Source organism: Poecile atricapillus, chromosome 14 (assembly GCF_030490865.1).
Source record: "Poecile atricapillus isolate bPoeAtr1 chromosome 14, bPoeAtr1.hap1, whole genome shotgun sequence".
NCBI lineage: Eukaryota > Metazoa > Chordata > Aves > Passeriformes > Paridae > Poecile > Poecile atricapillus.
In genome coordinates, this window is record NC_081262.1 from 14,608,130 (window position 1) to 14,628,143 (window position 20,014).

Here is a 20,014-nt window from a genome sequence, read left to right on the forward strand (position 1 = left end):
GCTCCTCCTTGGAGCACGTTCAGCCCCAGACGCACCGCTGAGCACAGCCAAGGCCAGCGGGATCGCTGCCATTTCGTCCCTCCCCTCTGCTCCCCCGGTCAGGGCTCCTGTCACACTGCTGCAGACCCCAGCTTCCCCCTGAAGGCCTCCAGGCTGCCCAGAGCAGGGTAAGTGGGCAGTGATGAACACCTCATCATCAGTGGGGTGATGGTGCTCTGAGCACCCATGGAATGCTCGGAGAGCAGGGGGTGGGAGGGCAACATCCATCCTTTGTGAAAGATGCATGTCCCAGACTCCGATCCAGATGAGGATCTGAATCCAGCTCTGGAGGCAAGTCCAGATGTGGATCCAAATTCAGCTCCAAATACAAATCCAGATGTGGATCAGAATCCAGTTCCAAATCCTGATCTAAATCCAGACACAGACCCAAGTGCAGAGCCTGATCCAAATGTAGATTGAAGCCCAGAGACAGCCCCAGCTCCAAACGCGGCTCCAGGGTCTGGTGTGTGTCTGCAGGGACCTCATCCTGCCCCGTGCCAGCACCCGTTAGGTGCACCCAGCACCGGTGTCACCCTCCAGTGCCCTGTACCAGCACCTGGCAGGTGCTGCCCGGGGGGTTCCCTGCACCCACCACCGGTGCCACTCTCTCGTGAATGGTCCCTGATGTCAGCGCCTGCACCCATCAGGGTTCCTGGTACCACTTCCACCCTCCACTGCCCGGTTGCCGCTGCCCAGCTCAGGAGCTGCCATACGGTTCTTGCTGCTGGCGCCCAGCACCCGCTGCCCTGCGTGGAGCGCCCCGGTGCTCGGTGTGCCGTGTCCCGGCTCCCAGTGTACCGTGTCCAGCGCCTGCCCTGTGCCCGGTGCTCCGTGCCCCGATTCCCGCTGTGCCGTGTCCCGATTCCCGCTATGCCATGCCCAGCGCCCGCCCCGCTGCCCCCGGTGTCCCCTGTGACGTGCCCCAGTGCCCCGTGTGCCGTGCCCCCATTGCCCGGTGTGCCGTGCCCCAATGCCCCGTGTGCCGTGCCCCATTTCCCGGTGTGCCGTGCCCCATTGCCCGGTGTGCCGTGCCCCATTGCCCGGTGTGCCGTGCCCCGCTGCCCGCCCCGCTGCCCCCGGTGTGCGCAGCCCCCGCCGCCGTTCCCGGTGCCGTTCCCGCCGCCGTTCCCGGTGCCGTTCCCGGTGCCGTTCCCGGTGCCGTTCCCGGTGCCGTTCCCGGTGCCGTTCCCGGTGCCAGCGGCGGCGCTGCCGGCAGGTGTCGCCGCGGTCGCGGGCAGGCGGCGGGCGCGCGTGCACTTCCGACGGCGCTCGGTCATGCCCCCGCCGTCCCTCCCCTCGCTCCCGGCGCCGCGCGGGGCTCCCGCCCGCTGACACCGCTGAGGCGGCTCGCACGGCGCGGGAGAGCGGCGCGGCCGCCCGGGCATGGCCGCCGGGGCCGCCCCCGCCCAGCGCCGCCGCTGAGAGGCAGCGGGGCTCGGCCCGCCAGGTAAGGAGGGCTCCGGACGCGGCTCCGGGGGAACCGGGCGGGCCGCCGAGCCCGGGGAGGGCCCGGGGAGGGCGGCTGGTGATAGGGGCCGGCGGAGAGAGCGAGGGGAGCGGAGGGGCCGGGCGAGCGGGGCGCTGCCGGAGCTGGGGGGGGGGCCCTGCCCGCCGCCCCGTTACCCCCCCGGGGCTTCGCGTCGCAGCTGCGGCTGCAAGCTCCCGCCGGGCCCGCTGTGGCACCGCGAACCCGCCGCCACATCCCCTTCTCTTCCTTTTTCCTTCCCTTCCCTTCCCTTCCCTTCCCTTCCCTTCCCTTCCGCCCGCGCTCCCACCGCACCGCACTCGTATTTCCAACCCTAGCGCGTTCCGGCCCCCCCGCAATTCCCCCCCCAAACCCGCCTGGTATCCCCCCAAAACGCGAGCCTGCTCCTGGCTCGGTGACGTCACGGAGGGGCTCCCCGGCCCCCCCGGTCCCGCGGGTGCGGGTGGCCGCGGTGCTCCCGGCCGGTGGTGCCGAAATGCCGAGCGGGGACATGGTAATGATGCATCTTGGATAGACAGCCCTGAGCCCCTCCTGTGCCCTTTTGCTGCAGCTGTGAAATTCCATTTAAATTCCTCTGTGTGTGTGTGTGTGTGTGTGTGTGTGTGTGTGTGTGTGTGTCCCCATTCCCACTCTCCCTGGAAATGTGCAGCTGGAGCAGCACCTTGAGCGTGGCGCTGGGATCCCAGCGGAGGTGCTGAGCTGCCCCTGGGGTCGGCATCCCGAGGGCTCTCTGGCCGCTGGAAGCGTGGCTGATGTTGCAGACCTGCCGGAGGTTCTCACTGACGTCAGAGCGGGATATTGTTGGGGTGCCTGTTTGTTCCCCACTGCCTTTGATGGAGAGTGATGCCATCCCTTAGATGTGAGCAGATCTTGGCTTGCTGAAAGCTCTTGTGGTCACTGGCCCCTGCCCGCTTTACCCTTGGCTGCCAGCAGTGCCCGTGTTGGCTGCCCTCATGTGACCTCCCAAAATGATGGTGTGGAGGAACAAACCCAACATCGGGGTTTTGCATGGGAGAGTGCTCCTAGGGCCCTGTGCCAGCCGAGGGAGGGCATCACTGGTGGTGCCCTTCCAAGGGCTCTCCCAGCTCAGCTCCAGCTGCCCCAGCTCCTGGGCATCGCTGGAGCCTCCTTGATGGTGCAGAAATGGTTCCCTGCTATGTGCCAGGACTTTGTGGAGAGCTTCTGCCCCACAGCTGCCTTTCCCAGGGTGGCAGTGTGTGTGCCCCAGGTGGCTGAGCGGATGTGGGTGCTGTCACCTGTGTGCTGGTGGCAGAGGGTGGGGGGACCTGCAGCAGGCAAGGCACAGGTTGGCTCTGTGTGGTGCCTGCTGGTGCTGAGGCTGCTTCTCCTGGTGACTGTCACTGCCTGATGAAAATGGACCTCAAGCTGCTGGGAGATGGAGTGGAGAAAGATGGGAAGAAGCCAAGTGAGATGGAGAAAAGGACATGTTCCCCCTGAGTGCTCTTCCCTCCCTGCTCCCCATGGGATTGAGGTGTGCTTCGAGGCGTGGCGAGTGATGATGGTGAGGGGTTTAATGAGGGTCTGTGCACGGGGCTGGGAGCACCCACCCATGCCCTGAGCAGCAGCTCTGCAGCCCTGGCCAGGAGCTGTGTGAAGTTCAAGGCAGGAAGTGAGAGAAAAAAAAAAATAAAAAAAATAAAATACCACGACTGGTAGAAACCACCAGGGAGATTTAGGGAAGCAGCAGTGCTGTGCTGTGGAGCCCAGAAGAAGTGTGTATCCTCGTCTGATGAGGAGCTGCCCGTGCCAGGGACCGCAGACCCACCTCTCCTCTCCCGGCTCTGTCTCCGCTGCAAGCCCCAGGGAACAATTGCATACAGAGTGCTTCGTTTCAGAGCCGCCACAGTCATTTCAGAGACCTTTTAGGCAGGAAAAGTGCTCTGTAGCGTGTAATTTGAAGGCTCTGCTCTGAACCTTCACTGTCGCTCTGCTAAATGATCCTCTGCTCTTCCAAACCTTTGCTGCCTGGAAACCAGCAGCGGTGACCTGGTTCCTGGCCCCGCTGGGTCCCTGATCTCCCTTCAGCTCCGTGCTAAGGTGAGGGGAGTTGCAGGTTGCAAGGAGCAGCCCGGGGTGGTTCTCTGCCTTGCATGGGGCCTCTCAGATGTCAGAGTCCTGGGAGATTTCAGCCAGTCTTAATCATCTCTCGCCTCTGCCTGAGCTGCAGAGGTTGTCAGCGCGCACTAAGGATTTTCCAGCCTGGAGGGTCGAATCCTGTGAGGGCTCTGCAGGAAAATCTAGGAACTCCAACTGATTTTCCCCCGAAATGCAGGAGGTGCAGGATTCTTTTCTGTAGCATCCCTCAGGCTTGGCAGCTCACGATGGGGAAGGACCGTTTGTTCTGCCATCAGAGGAAATGGCACAAATTTGGTTTAACTGATGGAGCTATGCCACAGCCTCGTTGGGGGCACCAGAGGTGAGCCTGGAGGTGCTGGATCATCAGTTAGCCAGGGAGTGTGGTATCACCTGGGCTTTTCTTGTCTTTCCTCTCCTTCTCATCCTTGTTAGCTGCCTTACAACTTTTGTCTGCTGGAGGCACACCTGCAGGAGCAGAGCGAGCTGTGCGTTTCCTCTCACCGTGGGCACTGCCTGCCCTGCCAGATGCAGGCAGGGCCCCGAGTTCTTGGCAGCCAGGACGTGCAGGCAGCCTGGCAGGGGGGTGCAGGAGAAGGGTACAGGATGGGGAGAAAGAGAAACATTTGGATATGAAAGGTTTGGCTGTGACCTCTTGGCACAGTCTGGTCCTGTGCCGGGTTGGCACAGTGCGGGCACCTGTGTGGCTTCTCCTGCCTCGCGCAGCTTCGCTCTGCTTTGGATTCGCTTGTTTTGGATTTGCTCCTGGTTCCTGCTCAGGCAGCAGAGTCCCAGTGATGGTGGATTTATGCAAATCAGACACACAGCCAAGGCAGGAGGCTTGAGTCTGTCCTAGAGGGCTGCATCAGCCATGCCAGTGCACCTCGGTGTAACCTGCTCTTAAATCCTGGTGGTGCTGGGGACCCCGCCCTGTCCCCAGGCAATTGCTGCCACCCATTGATTACAAGACTTCCACTTGGCTTCCGCTGCTTGCATCCTATCCCCCCCAGGAGGTCATGGCAGCAGGGCATGAGGCAGAGGAAAAGCAGTTTCCCTTTCCCTTCTTCACCTCTCAGAGGGAACCTCCACAGCTACAGCCCTTCCAAAGAGCAGGCAGGATGCATCACAGCTGGGGTGGAGCAGGCAGAGCCGTGCATTGTCCTGCCACCATCCTGTCCCATTGCCTGCTTGAAAACACTCTCCAAATCCACCTGCTCGGAATTGCGTGGATTTGGGATTTCCCTCAGGAGGACTGGTCCAGCTGCTTGAGGCCAGCAGCAGCGAAGCTTTCACCTGGTGTGGAGCAGGAGGAGGAGGAGGAGGAGGAGGTGGGAGGCAGGTGCAGGTGCTGAGCTTCCAGCATCACATCCAAGCACAAGGAGCTCGCTCCAAGCAGCGCTCACCACCTGCGCCCACCAGCACCCAGCTGGCAAAAACTACACGTCCCAGCAAGCAGAGGGCCACCACCAGCCCTGCAAGATGGAGAGTGGCTTCCTGGGGCTGGCAGTCACCCCCGGTTCCCCTGGGGGAGGTTGGGATCGCTGCGGGAATGCCGCTTCACCGCGGGAAGGTGGCAGCTTGGTTTTTGCTTTGGTTGCACGGCCTAGTTTTGAGAGCTGGAATATGCTCAAAGCTGGGCTTTCTGAGTTGCTTTTTTTGGTTTTGTTTTGTTTTAAATGACAGCATTTCCCCTTTAAATTTACATCTCTAGCTGGGGAACACATAGCCTAGTGAGAGAGGGAGTGTGAGACTTTTATAAAAAGAACGAGTCGGGTTTTATTATCCCTTTGAGACGAGCAGGGAAAATCTATACTGAAGGCATGAAATAGCAATAAAAATGGACTTTTTGCCAAAGCAAAATTAATTGAGTGAATCTCAGTCCTCAAGCCTGAGCTCTGAGAGGCTTATGAGTTGGATATGAACCACTCTGCCCCCTTCTAGGCTCTCATCCCCCAAGGAGGAGAGGCAAATCCTCCCTCGGTGTGCGATGTGATCAGCGCATGGGAGCAAAGGACTCATGCTTGGGATACAGCGAGGGTGAGGATGCCTCCAGCCCTGGTGGTCCCTGGAGCAAGGACCTTCTGCAGGTCCTTTAGCCTGGGGATGCTGGCGGTCATTCAGAGGTCATCGCTCCAGCGTTTCCTTCACTGGGAGTCACGGCATCCCATCTGGACTGTGGATTTAGGGGAGTTCAACAAGAAAGAAGAGGAAGACTGGACACAGGCTCCTTGAACCCACTGTAGAAGGCCAGAGAGGATTCTGCTGTCTTACCCTGGCCTGGACTTGCTCTTATTGATCATTTTCTTCTCTCATCTCTGCATCCTGCTCCTGCCATGCTCTGGGGTCTGGCTCTCTGAGGTGCTTTCTGGGCAAATCCTTCGCAGAAAAGGAAACCTCCCCATCCTGGGTTTTGCTCTTCTGGACGTCACATGCAGTGGCACCAGCTCTGCTTTCCCCATTTTTAGGGGGAGGGTGGCAGGAGGAGCCGCTGGACAGAGCAGCAGGGGAAAGGCGGATTCTTTTCAGCAGATGGTGCAAAGAGGATGAAGCTGTGTAAACCTCCTGAGTCCACTGGAGAGACGGAGATTAAATAGTGAGAGGGCTGAGAGGCAGCTCCAGGCGGGAGAAGGAAGGAGAAAAAAGGAAAATGGGGGTGGAAATGGGATTGGAGAGTGGAGCTGGGGAGAGGAGTGTTGGTTTGAACCAGCATCCCTCTCCCACTTGATGTCTCCCCTCCAATTCGGAGGGCCTAGATTCAGTGCCATAAAAATATAGCCCTTTTCAATCCCTTATCTTGCAGGAGCAGAAACAATTGGCCTGCAAAGAAGGAGAAAACAATCTGTTTGACTGACAAACAAAACCACATTTCTGCACAAAAGGAGGAGGAGGAAGAGGCAGCTGTCTGGCTGCTGCTTCGGCTTTTTTCCTTTCCCCTCCCTCTCCTGTCCCCTCGCTGACGGTGTCAGAGCAGAGCCTCTACCCTTGCCAGCAAAACACCCGCCGTTCTGACTGGCTGGGTTCAATGTCAGGCTCCTGCAGCAAATGTCATTGTCCTCCCTGCTGTCCCCAGCCACGGTGGAGATGCACCAGCCCTGCTGTGATGCCCTCCTGGGGATGGTGCTGGCACAGGGGGCACTCCGAGATCAGCGAGGCAGAGCCCACTGTTGGGAGAGGAGCTTGGGAGAGGAGTTTGCTGGATGCCAGAGGCAGAAAGTGATGCCCAAGAGAGGGACCAGGGCCAGCAGCTCATGGAGGCTGAGCTGGAGACAGAGGGGACACAGGAGATCTCTTGTTGGGGGACCTTGGGAAGTTCAGCCAGGTTGTGGGTGATGCTGATATTGCAGCATCCATGGAGCACCTGAGTGCTGCAATTGGAGGTGCTGCTGGAGCCTTGTCCCTCTCCAGAGCCAGCCCTGTGCCTCAGTTTCTCTGTCTGCGAGGTTAGCAAGGTAACAGGCAGATGCTGTAGGAGAGCTGGGGCATAGAAGTGCCCTGTGCACCTAAAGTCATTATCCCAACAAATTGTTATCCCTAAAAATTCATTATAGCAACCACTGTACCAGCCAAATTGATGCTGGGGGGAATCCATCAGACAGGCAGGAGCAGAGCCCATGGGAATCTCTGTTCTCCATCTCTCCGGAACAAACTCTTCACTTGGAGGATTTTTTGAAAAAGAAACTGATTTTCCCCATGTGATTCCCTGACCAGGAGCAGCAGCAGTTTCCTGCCTGGAACAGTTTTCCGAGGGGACTCTGCTCTGTGGGGACATGTGAAGCAAACACCCACGCTCTGAAAACAGCCAAATGCAATAAATACCCAGTGCCTAAACCTGGAAAAGCAGAGGCTGGAACAGGGCAGTCTCTGCAGGGGCTGGTATTGCTGCCACAGAGGGAACCAACAGTAAATAAAGGGGCACAAGAAGCAAACACTGAAGCCCCCAGGACACTCTTTTGATGCAGTTGCTGGTGACCTACTAGAATCCACTAGAAATATGATCCTTCACTGCTGGGTGTTTCACTTTTTCCTTCTTCTATTTTTTGAGGAGCTGTTTCGCTCTGCAGCCAAGTAGCAAAATAGCATGTAAGAAATCAGAGATTCCAGGTGAGTTAATAACAAATAATGAGTCTCTCAGTTCCTGAGTGGTTCTCTGGTTGCCGCAGTCCAGGCATATAACAACCAGGCTTTCCTGAGCATCCTCAGCCAGGCTTGTTGAAGCTACAGATTGATAGCAACATCCTGATGAATTCAAGGGAGTTGAAGAGATGTAGCTTTTACATTCTTAGATTGTCAGAACAGAAGCTTTGGGGAATATTTGACCTGAAACATTGGAAGAATTTGATTTATTTTTAATTCCTGCACCTAAAATGCAGAATTTTCTGCTTTTTTTTGGTCTTTCATTTCAAAGAAGCAGAGGAAATATCCCTGCACACATCAAACTGCAGGAAAGAGAAGATATGAAAGATGACTGGACTACTTTTTACAACTTTGGCTCTTGACTTTCCTCCCCAGAAGGGGAAGATGCACTGTCAGCCTGTCTTGTGATCAGGCTGTATCCTTTTGTTACCCTGATAAATGTCAGCTGACCAGGCTGGGATGTGAAAAAGCTCCATCTCTACCAGACCTTTGCTGCTCTTCCTCTCTCAGTATTGGTGCAGGGAAGAGCCCAGCATCTCCCCACCTGAGCGGTGCTTGCAGACTTTGCCTGGCCCTACAAGGTCCCCATCTCCTCCATGCCCTGCTGTGGTCCCCCAATGTCCTCCAAAACCCTTTCTCCTTTGCCTGCTCCTGTCCCCCAAATTCTCCCTGCCTTCTCCCTTCAGATCCTTCCTCCCAGCTGGATGCTACAGGCAGTGCTGAGGTTTTGGCCTCCATGCTCATTGCTGGTAGGTGAAATGCAGAGCTTGTGCTGTGATAAAGTAAATCGACCAAAGAGACAGATTTTGGCTCCTGGACAAGAAAGACCATTCAGTTTTCAGCAGATGCTTGCTTCTCTGGTCCTGCATGCTCTAATCATGGCCATGGGAGCAGCTCTCAGCATGAGGCCAGAGTTTGGCTCAGCCCAGCACTTGAAGGGAGGTGGCAGAAGCAGAGTGGGTTCTGCTGGAGCCCCATCTCTCAGATTCAGACCCTGGAGATACCTGGATACTCACAGTCCCTGGCTGATGGGACGGTATTTCCCATGGCAAAGCCAGCACTTGGTGATGCAGCACCCACCTGTGTTTAATCCAGACCTACCTGGAACCTCTCCTTTCCCTGGGCATCTCCCACCCCTTCCACCAGCCACAATCACACAGAAGCTCGTCCTTGGTGTTCCTCTGTGCTTGTGCCTCTTGGGATTTGGCCAGCATGTGTCAAAGCTCCTCTTCCTCTCCAGCTGTTCTCCGCTCGGCTGCGTCACCCGGAGCATCCCTTCCTCCTGCCCGGGGCTGCTTTGAACATCCTGTTTCCCGAGTTATTTCACCCTGATTTTACCAGGTCACGGGCGTGTTGGCTGTGGTGGCACAGCCTCTTTGATTAAGTGGATCTCCAAGCATGACTTCCATCTGTCCATCAGTCTCTATCGCTAATTCTTGCAGCATTTACAGCCAGGCAGGGGCCTTGGTCATTTGGAATAGTCACTGGTGGTGGCAGGACTGTGCTAAATGATCTATTCCACGCGTTTCACCTCTTTTCTGTTCGCAAATTGTTGGTGATTTTTTTTGTAGTTGCATTAAGTATTCCAAGTGACTGCGATTTCCCCCATCGTATTCATTATTCAAAATTGTTCTCCAGATAATTTCTGCAAATAATTCGCGGTCTTTGCTCTTTTGTGAGTACTCGGTCTCAAGAATGAGAGTCTTTTTAATTGGGATCTCACATCACATGATGGGTTTTGGCTTCCCGATTGGGCAGGCTTAATTTTTAGACTTGAGGTTTGGGGAGGGAAACTGTTGCAGTTAAGAATTTGAAACTCACTTTCTTCCGGGATCTTTCGTTGATGCTTAAAGTTAACAGAAATTAACAGTCTGTCTCACTTTTTTTTTTTTCCTTTTTTCTTCCCCTTCCTGGCCAAAAATCCCTGCCGGTAACTTGTTGGCAAGAAACACTTGGAGAATATAAACAAAAAGGTGGCACCGAAACAGCTAAATTTAACATATCTAAAAACTGGAGTGATGATTCACGGTGGTTTGTTGTGTATTATTCACCTCACTCTGGTAAAAAATAATGATCAAAATAATTTAGAAACATAAAAAGTCACATAGCAAGGGGACATTTATAGCACTTGGTTTCATAAAATCTTCCATCAGCTGCTCTCTGTGTGCCTGAGAAACATCCTGTGGGCTGGCTGGTGTGTTGTACCCTGGCCCTCAGTGCTCCAGCCCCGTGCTGAGGCTGCTGCCAGCTCGGTGGAGGCGGAGAAAAGGAAGGTTCAACCATCCTGGCACCCCACACTGCCTCGATCCGCACCCTCAGCAGGCAAGACTCCAGTTGCCTCTCACAGAGCTCGACTCCAGGCAGAGGGTGACCGTAAGTGACTTGCCCAAGGTCACACTCCAGCTCCGTGGTTCAGCTGGAAATAGCTCCAAGGTCTCCTGATCCCCCCAGCAGCCCCCTCGCTGCCGGGCGAGACGGAAAGGTGCGGAGTTCACGTGTCTTCTCTAACCGACAGCCTGGCTCCTGCCACCTCACCTAAAACCTCAAACCTCCTTGGCTCTGTTTTCTGCCCTCCCTGCCATTGGGCTGGGTCAATACAGCCCCCCCAGCCCCCCTGAACAGCCTGGGCTCCTGTGGCATATTTATGCCTCCGGAGTGGAGCGTTGTGCCGGCGTTCCCGTTCGTGCGGCACCCGAACAGCCCGGCTGCTCGCTTCCACCAGCTGCTGCTGCCGATTTCCCTTAAAAATAAAACCCCTCTAAAGGTACAGCAGGGACACCTTAAATGCAGAGCCGTGGCGTGCAGTTAATCATATCCTCTTAACGGGTTTATTCGCTCATTAAATATTTAAGACTCGTTTCTCTTTATCAATAGTGTGGAGGCGTGCAGGCCCCGGTGCAAAGATTTATGCACACAATAGGATCGGTGCATTTAGATTTGTTTGAAGGGATCTGAGAGCCATTTAAAACCCGACCGAGGGGGACGGTTGCTGCTGCTGCTGTTTTCCTCCCGTGAGGTTTCTGCCTCCTGACTGTGGTTGGGAGGTGGCAGGAGGTGAGGGTGGGGGGCACAGGCTGACAGCTGCCTCTGGTACCCCCATAGTTCCTTTTGAAATAGCTGTGCCCACTTTTTGAGGGATGCTGAGGTCTTAGAGGGGGACATGTTTGGCTTGACTGTCTCATAGTGATGAGGATGGTCTGTGGAAAATGCAGTGTGTGGAGGCAGGACCCAGTGTTGGGAGCCTGTGTGTGGAAGTGGTGTTTTGATCCCTGTTTCCCACTGCTGTCTGTGGGAAGAGCTTTGCTGTTGTGGCTCAGATGTGAATTCCAGCTCGTCTGGCGCCGTTCGGGAGCCGTCATGCAGGTGCAACATCTGTTGTTCTTCTGTTGCTACCTGGGCTCTGCTCTTCACACAGGTGTAAGAGCAGTGGTGGCCTGTTTGGTTCATAGGATGGGGAGGGACAAAACCCATGCCATCATCCTGCCTCATCCTCCCTATCATCTGCCCCTCTGCCCACCACAGACCTCCATCCAGAGCATCTTCATCCAGTAGCCAGCATTTCCCACCTTCCTCCTGCCCGGTCCCTGGTCCCTACGTGGGGCTTTGTGGCTTCCAGCTGTTGCCAGATGTGTCACTCACCCTGGGTGCAGGGAAGCAGCTCCTCCCACTGATGTGTGTACAGCTGTTCCCTGAGCTCCGAGGGCTCTGGGCTGTGGTGTGGGGTGTGGGACAGGGACAGAGGCCTGGGTGTCCAGTGCAGCTGCACAGTGTGACCTGTCCTTTCATGGAGAGCATTGCTGGAGCTTGCAGGGACAGCAGGTCCCGGCATGCAAGACTCAATCTCCATCTCAGCAGCCTCTGCTTAGATCAGGAGGGAACATCTCATGCCAAGACCTGTCCTCCCCAGGCTGCAGCTCGGAGTCAGAGATGGCAGCAGCTGACGCCCATTTTTTTTCACCCCCTGTGGCATCCTGGCAGATTCTTCCCGCAGCTTTGCATGCAGCCAGACATGCCTGTTCCAAAACCTCCTCTCCAGGAGGTGCTGGGGGTGGATAGGAAGGGTGAGTAGCTGCAGTGGCAATGGGCAGAGCTGGCAGCTGCCTCCTGAGGGTGTGAGAAATACCCCGGCTGGATTATTGACAGACAGCCCAGAGCATGGGAAGTGCGTGCGTGCGTCAGATATTTACCCAAACCTCTCCTGCTTTGCAACGTGCCCACAAAAAAAAGGATCTGACAGCAATAAAACTGTCGGGCGGCTGCTGCTGCTTTTTTTTAAAGTTCTATGATAGCTTCTCCCCCCGCCTTTTTTTAATAGCTAATGCATCTGTCACTACTTTCCTAATGAGCTTTCCGAAAAGGGCCTTGGGGACCTCTACCTATCCATGTGGGCTTGGATCAGAGCGTACTCAGGGGAGGCAGAGAGAATTCAGCTCCCTGTTTCACCCTCATCCCCTCCCCAAACTCCTCTCTGAGGGCAGGTTGTCCAGAGGGAGGGGAAGGCAGCAATATCTCAGCACTCGGCGAGCTGGCGTGCACCCCCTGCAATCACAGCCAATAATGACAAAAAGACGGGGCTGCTGCCAGAGATAGAGAGCTGAGCTCCAAGCGTTACAGCAATGTCACAGCCTTGGGACTGCTGCTGGCTGCTACTGGAAAGAAATTTCCTCACAACAGGCAGAGTTATAGGAAGGAGCCATTGATTGCATTAAAAAACACCCTCCCCACCTCTTTTTTTTGGCATGGATTTTCAAGGCTTTTTTTATTTTTTTTTTTTCCTTTCCTCTCCCCCCCCCTTTCTCTCTCCATTTGCCATTGAAGTTGCGTTCAATAAAACCCATCGCCCGAGAGCGTCTGTTCGCATGTTCTCAGCAGTACAATGGGCAGAGGACTGCAGTGTGCAGAGCCCCAGCCAGCCTCTGCAGACAATGAGGGGCTGGCAGCGGGGCAGGGGGGGTTTCTAGTTTATTTTATTTCATTTTTCCCCCACCTGCCAGCCCCCACTACTAATTGTAATTACAAAAGGCAAATGGGAAGGGACTGGGGGAGCAAGGCTGTGGTTCACTGGGGTCATGGTCTCCATCAGTCATTCTCCCAGCCTGTTGCTGGGTAAAAGCTCGGCTCCTTGGTTTATCAAAATGACTGTGCAGTAAAAGCCTCTTTGCCCAAACCTCCCCACAGCCCCCCTCAAAAAAAAGCTGTTTACTGACTCAAAAAGCCTGAATTTCCCCTTACCATCCATGGGAGACTTTCCATTGACTTCTCTAGGCACAGAAGGGAAAACAGAGGGTTTGGTGACTCAGGCACAAGCCTGGGATCTCTTCCTCTTGCTGACTCTGTTGGCAAATCTTTTAGGATTTAGCCAGATTCATCCAGGGACTGAACACCACCACCTCTGTGCCATTGATAGGGCACAAGAGGATGTACCACTTGGCAGGAGTGAATTCCTAATTGTGCTGTGCCCGAGTTCCCCTCAGCTGTGAGATGTAACAGTGCTCACCTTATGTTGCACGATGGTGGAGAAGCTAATAGCTATTAATGCCAGAGAGATGCTTCCAGATCTCTAGATAAAAGGTGCTCAAGGAGGGAAAATTATTATCATCATGGGCCAAAGAGCTACGGGGGATTCGAAATCTCTTTGTGTTTGTAGGATGTAACCACTAAGGAGGGAGAGACTGGGACAATGGAGCATGCACAGCACTAATGGAATGAGCGTAGGAAAGAGGATATCTCTGGAGACCCTTAGAAACCATTTCCCAGTGGTAAGATCTACTTGGGTTGTTTGTTCTTCTTCCCAGATGAGAGCTGCAGTCGTGGACGCTTTTATCACTTACGAGCTGGACTAGATGGAGGCCAGAGAGCGCATTGTAGGGACGAGCCCGTGTGGCTCTCCAGTGGGTAGGTACTGATTTATCCGGTCTCAGCTTCCATTTCTGGCTTTCAGAGCTGTGCTTTATAATAGGGGAACCTGGAATGGACATTTCAGGCCTGTTTTTCAAGCTTATGGGATGCAGGTTTGGCCTCTGGTAGAGATGCAAGGGCATGACGTGGGCATCTTGAGGCTGCAGCAGAAGGGTTATTCATGCCTTGGGATACAGTTTGGGCTGAGGTGTGGGTTTGGAGCGGCTCCATGGTAGCATGTGGTGGTTCCTTGAAGACATTTCATTTGGAGATTCACTTTTTCCAGCTGATTCACGTCCTCGTGCGAGCCCATTTCTTGCCATGGTGACAGTGAAGCTGGCTGAGGCTCTGCGTGATAACACGCCTGGTCCAGGCTAGAGGCTCCTAACGGGCTCTGAACCCAGAGGGGCCAAGGGCTCTACAAACACAGGTTGTTCCCTTGAGATTAAAACCCAGCTAGACAAGCTGTTTGCAGTCTGTGGCCTGGCAGTGCTGAGTACACTGCTGTGCAAAGTGTTGGGCAAGCAGGTGAGACAGGCAGCATCCATCCTGGTTCCCCTGGAGTGTGCATCCTGCTTGCCCACGGATCCTCACTTCCATCCTGCTCCAAAATCACCATGTCGCCTTCCCTTTGCTCCCTGAGACAGCCCCATTTTGTGCTCTGGGGGAGATGCAGCCTTTCTCACTGGAGACCTGCAGCACACCATGCTCTTTTTTCCCTCTCCTGTCTCTCTTTTTTTCTTTTTTTTTTTTTTTTTTCTCCCTCTCCTGGACACTTTACTTAGCTTCTTTCTTCCCTCTCATTTTCTCTACCATCAAATGAAAGCCATTCAGACCAAAACGGTTCAGTCTGCTCTTTGTGTCTGGAAAACAGAACACCAAAGACAGCTGGACCTACCCGAGATGGCCACGGCCGTGGCAACAGTGGCTCTTTGTTAGTGCTGTTGTCTCTGCCCCTATCTCCAGTGTCTGGGGCCCTGTCTCTTTAAAGCTTTAGTGTGCTGTGTCAAAGCCAACAGAGAGTTCAGCTTATTAATGGATTCGCTAGGTTAATATCCCAACAGTTTGGTGTGGTGTATTTTTTTTTTTTTTTCCACCAGCATAATTTAGAAAGAGGGGGAGGGGGAGAGAAAGATAACCCAGACCCATTTCTGGGGAGGAGGGCACGGCATGGCTCATTGCTTTGGAGAAATGGAGATGGAATGGTTGGTCGGGGCCACGAGAAGGTGGTGGCCCAGCCCTTCGCCTTCCTGTCTGTATGTACATCTCTCTCTATCTCCTTCTCCTGCGGGGTTCCCTGCATCAAAGCTTCTTCCAGTTCTTATGCTAATGAGGTGCATTAATGCTTAATGACTGTGAACAGGCTTGTTTAATTGCACCTATCTGAGCAGGAGGCACGTTGCTGTATAAGAGGGAACGACCATGTAAGCAGCTGCATGCCCTCCTGGACAGTCTTAATTACATGTAAAACTGATGTGATCTAAACCACCAGGCTGGTGATTAGTTTAGTGAGGCAGGTGGTACTTTGCAATTCAGTGCCTCAGAAACTCTAGAGCAAGTGAGATCAGATTCTTTCGTAGGCTATGGAGGATAAGGCAAACCCTGATCATCCTTGAATTTGATGTTGGGTGGGGACAAGCACGGCATAGTAGATTAATTTAATTAATTTATTGCAGTTAGTTTGCAAAGACATTATCCGCCAGCGTCTGTGCAGAATACTGAGCAGTCCCATTAATGCAATGCTATTTTGCCTGTAAATCCTCTCCCCCCGCCCCTTACAGGAGGAATGAGCTGCGATGGTCTCAGCTTTCTGCAGCGTTATCTTGCGCTGGTTGAATGCAACTGATTGTCTGAACTACAAAGGGGCCCGGCTAATGCAAAGCCATCCCTATTGGCACCAGACCTAGATTAATGACTCTGCATGCATTGACTTGGCTCCAAACTGGATTTCCCTAAAGCAGCTCGCTGCTGTCTGCACTCCCATATCCCCTAGCTGGGCTGGAACTGTTGGGCTGGCGAGAGCCATGGGGCTGGGAGCTTGGGAGCTCTGAGTGGGAAGGCTGTGGATTAGGGGTGCACAGGTATGAAGGTACCTGTTATCACCAGCCATCTGCTGCTTATCACCCAGCCTCACTGCTTGGGGTTATTTGTTTCGCTTTTATTCAGCAGACGGGGGATTTTTTTTTTTAAAAAATAAAACAACCTTTATTAGAAATCGCTTTGGCAGGGGAGTAAACCATATCCAGCAGGCTTTTGGGATCAGTTGTTCTCCCACGATAGGTGTCTTCCAGCACACCCCTGCCCAAGTGGATGCTCACACCTTCCCCATTCCCACACTGGACCATTCTCTGTCCCCTCACCAGATCATTCTCTATCCCCACGCTGGACCCTTCCCCATTCACACACCAGACCCTTCCCCATTTCCACACTGGCCTATACTCTGTCCCCTCACTGGACTATTCCCTGTCCCCTCACTGGACCTTTCACCATCCCCACAATGGATGCTTCCCCATCTTCACACCTGACCCTTTCCTGTCCCCACACTGGGCTCTCACCAGGCCATTCCCTGTCCCCACACCGGACTCTTCCCTTGGCTCGTCTCCCTCAGCGCTTCCTCCCCGTAGCCATCCCATGAACTCAGATCTCCCCTCTCCCTGAGAGGCCCCAGCCGAGGCTCTTCCTGACGTTACTCCCACAACAACCACTTCCTTCCCGTCCCGGCACCCCAGCTCCACAGCCATCCCTGCCCAGCCCTGGCCCCTCGCTATCTCCCTGATACCCCTCTGCTGCTCCTCTCCTTCCAGCCACTGCTGTTTATTTTGTAAAAGGACTTAGAGACTGTTTTCTCTGGAGTGAGGCCTATGGCGGAGCTGCTGGGTGGGTGGTCACTCAGTGTCCCACATCCACCCTAGAAGTTTCCTCTTGGTGTCCACAACACCTGTGGGGTTTTGGGGTTAGAAACCCAGTGTGTGGGATATGTTTTTAGCCGACATGTCAGCACTATCTCCCCCAAATGAAGCGTTCCCCCAAGCCTGCCATGTTTCAGGCTCAGCAGGGAGGGAAGGCCTGGCCACGGCCTCCACCTGCATGTGGTGTGAAGGTGGCAGGACAGGAGCTGGGGAAGAGGCAGGTGAGGTGTGTGGTGGGGAATTAGGGTGCTGTGATGTCTTCCTCAGTGTCTTTCTCACGGTGGGCGCGTTTTGTGGTGGCAGAAGGCTCAGCCATGGCAGGAGCAGCAGCTGGGGACAGGGGGTGGCAGAGGGAGGCACGAGATGGAGGCAGCTTTGAGGGGGAGAGCAGAAACCTGCCTGGATTTTGGTGGGAGCTCTGTTTCCATGTGGGCTAGCCCTGCTCCAAGGGGCTGCAGCTGGCTCCCCACAGGAAGAACAAGCCATGTGCCCTCCCAAGACATTTTGCTGCACCAACACTTGGCCTTGCAATGGCCTCGAGGCAGATTTTGGGTGGGAAAACAGACTTTTCTTCTCAGAAAAGCCCCCTTGAGCACAGCGCCATGGTGGTGGCACCAAGGCAGCCCCTGAGCATCTTAGTGCTTCCAGGGGCTACCTGAGACCTCGCTGCGGTGGCAGTGGCACAGCCACCCACAGTGTCACCCCTGTGAGTGGGACGAGCACCCTGAGACACTCCATCACTGTGAAATCGGGAGTGTTTTGCTCTCCTGAGAGATGCTGTGAAACCGGCGCCACGTCAGGGTGCATCCCCTGCGGGGGGGGTTCAGCCTTGCCTCGTCTGTGGGCGAAACACCCTCGCACTGAACCCCCAGCCTGAGCAAAACCTTTTTTTAGCACTCCCCTATTTGCCAAGCGTACTTCCTTTCTTTTGATTCTTACCACCTACATACAGTCTGACTGCAACGGCAAAAAAAAAAAAAAAAAAAAAAAAAAAAAAGGTGGGGGGGAAAAAAGAATTGCAACATTCAGTCGAAGGCTTTTCTGTCTAATGACGTTAAATTTATTAACCAAAACTCCAGCTGCACCAGGCTGGGATCTAATAATATTCAGGCTATGGAGACATCAAGTAGAAAGAAGCTTAAAGCCCTTTTTATTTCACAGTAAAACTGTCAGTAAATAACTGGATTGTCTTGAGACTGAGAAAATGGGGATTTATCTTCCTGAACATGAAAAGTGTGCTTATTTTTTTTTATCAGCTTCAAAAAGCCCCAGCAACCTTGATTTTCCTTCCACACCGTTCTCAGCAGCTCTGCCAAGCCCCAAAACCACACAAATCAAGAGACAGGCTCTAAAGATATTTTTAATTAAATTAATTCCTTTTCCTTCCTTCCCCATTTCTCCCTTGTCCCCTCCTCCATCCTCTCTTTCTCTCTCCCTGTGTCCCCAGCTAATGACTTCTAAGCACTGTGACATTTCAGCACTGGCTGTCACTAACACCACACCTCCGTGCTGGTTATAAATTGGGCACAGAGACATAAAATTCCCCGCAGAAGGTCCCCGTTTGATGATATTCTCCGAGGTAAATCTCCAATAGCTCCCTGTTTTCTTTAATAACGCTAATAGGCATAGATTAATTAAACTGTTATATTACTTCCTTCTTTCTACCAGCACCAGTTAGAAATCTTATTACCTGCTCCTCTCCGCTTGCCTTTTCCCCAAGGTGGTTATATTCCAACCAGTTACCAAGGTTTCTCAGAGCCTGTAGCACAAGGTGAAACAGCAGACAGCGTCTCCATGAGGCTGGATCCTGCTCCCAGCCCTCGGCTCCCAAACCCCACCGGCCTTGGCGGAGCCCGGGCGGGCGTAACTGGGGTCAGGATTAAGCCCGGTTTGTCTGAAGAGGTTCTGTCTTGAAAGCAACAGCAGGGCTATTGTTGAGTCTGGATGCCCCCTCTAAAAGGGACCACAGCTGTAGGAAAGGGAATTGTATACATCCATCAACTCCTCCAGGGCCTCAGGATGTATTAGTTAAGATTGCGGGATAGCATGTCTCGGCTCCACTGAAGGGCTCCTTTGAATGACATGTTGGATATACTGTTGCACATCTGGCCGCTGTATTATTGAATTGCTCTACGGTTGCATTTTCCAGACCGCGGGAATGTGTTGGTTCAGGAGTGTAGGGGGGGAAAAGGATGAAGGGGACAACATGTGGGAAAATTAGAGGGATGCATCCCGCAGGGTGGGGTGGGTTTGGATGGAGCCGCGTGGTGGAGGCAGGGAGGGAGCGGGGGTGGGGGGAGCGAGGCAATGCTTTCACACAAAATGCCGTGTTGCCATTTGAAATCCACTCCAGAGCTTCCTGCTCTAATTAAATTTGTCACCATCGTTACTATAATGCCTGCCATTCCTCCGGTGCTTTTTGTTCTCTGGGATCCCAAAACATGACAGAGGCAAGGGCAGATCCTCTGTGTTTCCTCTGCGGGAGCTTTTTCAGAGCAAAGCGGGGAAAATGCAGTTGTAGGAGCTGCTTTGGGGTAGGAGCACAGCCACTCCTGGTTTGGGGACACCAGAGTGAGGGACACTGAGCCTGAGGAGTCTGGGCAGCTCTTGATGGCCTTTCCCATCCAACCTTAATGATTCTATAAGGTGTCTCCTGGGACTGCTGATTTGCAGGAGCTTGGGTGAGTGCCCTGGGAAGGCCTGTTGAACACAGGACCCCTTCTTGGGCTCTCACTCGACCCCTCTGGACCCGCAGGGAGGTCAGTGTTCCCACAGCCACCTATGCTCTTGGCACCACGTACGCCCGCTGGCCACTGCCAGCCTGCCAGGAGTGCCTGGTACGGCTGCTCTGCGCCGCACTGGGGCAGGAGGAATTCACTAATTACTCGCAGCTCTTAATATGGCCCCTGAACGCTGCCAGAGTGGCGTGAAGGGCTCAGAGCAGGAGACACAACCTGCTCCATCGTGTCTTCTGTGTCAGCTTGCAGCGAACTGAATGCAAAAAGGCTGTCTGAGCTGAAAACAGCAGAGCCCTTGGAAATTTAAAGGTGCAGAGCACAGAAAACAAAGGCATTTAAGCTGCTGAATATTCATCCTGGCGTCTGATCCTGCCAGGAGCAAAGCCTGCACAGCTTCCGTGAAAGCTGATGGGAGGGAACCTTGGTCTCAACCTCATCTTGGGCTCCAGCCCAAATCTGAGGGGGGAGAGCAAATTAGTCCTTAATGCACATATATCTTAGACTAAAACCTGATAAGGGAACTCTCCTATGTTAATTTACCTGAGTTATTTACTATACTGATTGCTGAAGGTACTCTGATTAGCGCATGAAATATTTCTATACCTTCGGTCTGATTAACCCATATCTGCAAAATAAATATTTGTCTCATTATAGTTATGCGATCGTGCAATCAAAGACCCTATCATAATGGGAAAGGGAGAGAGTATCCGTGTGGA

The 20,014-nt window shown here is 53.9% G+C and overlaps 1 protein-coding gene across 3 annotated transcripts in view; it reads left to right on the forward strand.

Annotated features, from left to right (window-relative positions):
* The first annotated feature begins 1,308 nt into the window (after positions 1 to 1,308).
* The window catches only part of RAI1 (retinoic acid induced 1), a 73,956-nt gene continuing 55,250 nt past the window's right edge, over positions 1,309 to 20,014 (forward strand). For 2 of the 3 annotated variants that reach the window (XM_058849456.1, XM_058849455.1), the window contains exon 1: positions 1,309 to 1,486. The gene's annotated coding sequence lies outside the window, so the exon portion shown is untranslated. Of the gene's footprint in view, positions 1,487 to 13,548; positions 13,649 to 20,014 lie in introns of all 3 variants that reach the window. The other variant, XM_058849457.1, reaches the window with a different exon arrangement.